The sequence below is a fragment of the Chenopodium album genome, chromosome 10 (genome assembly GCF_948465745.1).
Source record: "Chenopodium album chromosome 10, dcCheAlbu1.1, whole genome shotgun sequence".
Lineage (NCBI taxonomy): Eukaryota > Viridiplantae > Streptophyta > Magnoliopsida > Caryophyllales > Amaranthaceae > Chenopodium > Chenopodium album.
In genome coordinates, this window is record NC_137843.1 from 38,978,067 (window position 1) to 38,981,821 (window position 3,755).

Genomic DNA, 3,755 nt, shown 5'->3' on the forward strand with positions numbered 1-3,755 from the left:
CGGATTCTAATTGTTTGTGGTACGAAGGAATTGCTCCCTTTGGTGAATTTGAAACTAATAGTGAGTTTTTGCTACAACCATGTGAGGCTTCATTCTTTTCAAGCCTTCTACATATTTTATATGAGCGGCACATGGATCCTTTACTATTGTATGCTTTATCTAGAACTTGACTCTTGTCTCCCGAGATCGCGACCGAGCCATTTAGGAAGGACAAAGACATCTCTTCGGGGTGGTGATTTTTCCTTTTCTAGGATAGTTTTCTATTATTTATTTTGGGTTTTCATTTTCCTACTTGCTAACCATTTGAGCCATAAACCTTCTTTTCAAGCCATATCTTTAGATTTTGAGCCTTTTGTTTCATTATTGTTTTCATTCTTGGTTTTTGTGAAGCAATTGGTCATTATTGTTGGAGATTATGGTGGATGAGTTTGAATATTGGTTCTTATAATGTAAGCACGTTTGTTTTGTGTATATTTTGTGAATAAAGGCAAATGCCAAGTTGAAAAAGCCGTCCATAGTTAAAAGGAGGTGAGGACATTGCAATAAAGTGAAAATTTGAAAAATGAAAAAAATTGAGAAAAAGCAAAGCAAATTTAAACGCTTTGGCAAAAGTGAAAAAATTGTAAAAAATGAAAAAGTTCAAAAATATTTTGATGTTATTATATTTCTCCCTAATTTAAGCATTGAGGACAATGCTTCATTTTAGCTTGGGGGGAAGTGTTCTTACGCTTTTTGTATATATGTTTGTGATTTTGGCTTTGAATAAGCTTGGGGGTGTTAGTGTTTTTGTTTGGTGATTGCTTGATTATGGTGTTGAGGATTGATCACCCTTTGCTTCACAATTTAGGTGTACCACCAAATTTTAAATTTTAGCCTACCTTCACCCTTTTCGCCCTTACATTACAACCCTTCTCAAGACCTTTTGACCTTTTTGGTTGAGTCACAAGTCGGTGGAGGGAGATGTGTGTCAAGCCTATGGAGCGGTGTGCATAGTCAAGATGTCAAGTAGCCCTAAAATCTCTTCTTTTCCGGTTCCTTCGAGGAATCATTGAGATGCTCACTAGAGGTGGGTTTGAAACTAGTTGGGAGAACATGGTAAGATTGTTTGGGATGAAGGTAAATTGTGTTTCATTAGTTTTCTATGCTTAGCATATTCTATGTTTCAATAAGCCTTAGATATCTTGGAACGTGCATACCCTTATTGTATAAAAAGTTGTTTATTCACTTGCACTTGATCATTTGTAAAAGTCCATTTCAAAAGCTATTTGTTTGAATTTTTTATTTTACTTTCTTTTTACTGATTTGCCTAATTTTTACCTTCAAGAGTTATGGGTTAAACTCTTTGGATACCCTCACAAGACATCAATCGTCCTCATTGGCGACTTTGGGGTTTAAAGGGCTTGTTGTAGCTAAAAACGACCGTGATTCCTACGAAAGTGAGTTTTCGTGTACATTCTTATCTTTTTCCTTTCCTTTTTCTTGTTTGAATAAGTTTTTCATCCTATTTCTACTTTCTTTTGTTTTTCTCGAAGACGAGCAAAAGTCTAGCTTGGGGGAGTTTGATGAGTGTCATTTTATGGCACTCATTTAGTCTCTTTTAGGATGAATTTTGATTGCTTTTATATCTCTTTTATCCCTTTTTCTTTAGTTATACTTGTTATTTCTCTAGTTTGTGTTTTCCTTAGTTGTTTTCCCATTTTCTTGCATTTCTTAGTCTACTTTGACTTTTCTCTTTTATTTTTTTGCTTCTCTTTGATTTCAGGAGATTGGTGATGTTTAATGGCTTTTTCTCGGGGTTTATAAAGCTCAAGATGCAAGTCGGTCTCTCCTTTTGAAGCTCAAATGTGAAGGAGTGCAAAAACCAAGTCTTCAAGGCCGTGCTCTAATGCTGCATGGACCGTAAAATCGGTGTTGAACCCACCATGAAGACCTTCGGAAACTGCCACCCCTAACATGTATCAAGTGGAGCGCACAGGAGCATCAACGGACACACGAGGAAGCTCTCCCTTGCTCCCAGACGCGGGCGCGCAGGCCCTGTACGCGGCCGCGTAGGTGGGAGGTGCGGCCGCGCAGCTGCTCTCCCTCTATTCCGTACCCATTTCTTTGAGGCCACGCATTTAAAGGAGAGGGCGTGCCTATTGGGGTTCTTTTTGGACGTCTAACTAACTTCTCCTTTGTTAGTTTTACTATATATAGAATTTCTTCATTTTTAGAGAGGGAATGAATAGAGGATGAATTAGAATTGAATGAGAATTTGTAATAGATTGGATTTTTAAAGAGAGAAGCTCAAGATTTTGAAAAACTTTGTTCTTAGATTTTTAGAGAGAGAAACTTGGTAATTGATGATTGCTACATTTTGATCTTCATTCACTTTGATATTGATTAAAGTTTTGTAATTCCTTTTTAATGCAATTTTAGTGTTTGATTCTTGATATATTGTTGAATTTCTATAGTTTGTTTGATTTGATTGTTGATATTTGGATTGCAATGTTGATGATGAAATTGATGATTATTTAGTTATGCCTTTCAATTTTACAATGTGTAGTGAGTAGTTCCTTTGATAGGGATGTGGTGAAGCATGTATGAGTGATAAGCTATTGCTAATTTGGGGTTTTTGATTGATTTGATGTTGTGATTAAATTGGTTGATGAAATTTGTGCATGAGTGATAATCGATTGATCTTGTTTTGCGATTTTCCTTTGAAGTCATTTGTAAAGACATCTAGCTTGACCCTAGAAAATAGCTCTTTAAGTGATTTTGATTGCAAATACCGTTTTCCCTCGCATTGCTTGATTGATCAATTTCCCGACAAATTAGCAAGTTTATCGTGGGTGCATGTGGATCCTAAATCCCTAGTACTTTGATATTGAATTCTGTTGTTAGCTTTGATTGTGTTGATTTGCTAGTTTAGACCAACCCTATTGTTTAAGATTTCGGAATAGCTTAACTCTCAGCTTATACTGCATTCCCTTGGGTTCGATCCGGACTTACCCCTATACTTAGGGTTGGGTTTGATTATAAATTTGGTTTTGATCGGGGGATACTTAGAACTCAACAACCTAGGTTTTCCTCGCGTCAAAAATGACGCCGTTGCCGGGGAGAAAAATCTAGGTTGTTGAGTTATAAGTATCCCCCGAACAAAACCAAATTTATAATCATCAACACTATCAAAGTGAGTGGGGTTTCTCAAGAGTTTATTCGGCTTAAGATTTTCCCTTTTTCTCTCATTGGACGAGCATTGGAGTGGTTGGAAAAGGAGGTGAAACCAAACTCCTTGAGGACATGGGATGAGGTGACAAAAGAGTTTTTTTTTTATCTCGGTTCTACCTATAAAAGAAGACGGCCGAAACAAGAACTCTCATTCAAAGCTTCAAGAAAAAGCCCAATGAAAGTCTTTATGAGACATGGGAGAGGTACAAGGAATACCAAAGAGAGTCCCCACATCATGGGATTCCCACCTATCAAATCATCTAAATATTATATGGAGGTCTAAGCCCTCGAGAAAAATCTTGCCTTGATGCGGGAGCCGGAGGACCAATAATGAACAAGACGGAGGAGGAAGTGATGGACGTCATTGAAGATGTAGTGAGGAATTATATGGATTGGCAAGATGATGAGCGTGAAACAACAAGCAAAAGTGGTACTTCGGTGTACTCGCTTGATCATATCAATGCCATGAATAAGTTGTCCTCACAAATCTTAGAATTAGGGAAGGAAATGACTTCCATCAAAGCTAAACTTGAGAGTGATTCATC

The 3,755-nt window shown here is 37.3% G+C and overlaps 1 pseudogene; it reads right to left on the reverse strand.

The window, feature by feature from the left end:
* Window positions 1-3,354: 3,354 nt before the first annotated feature.
* On the reverse strand, window positions 3,355-3,452 carry LOC145565920 (small nucleolar RNA R71; annotated as a pseudogene).
* Window positions 3,453-3,755: the final 303 nt, after the last annotated feature.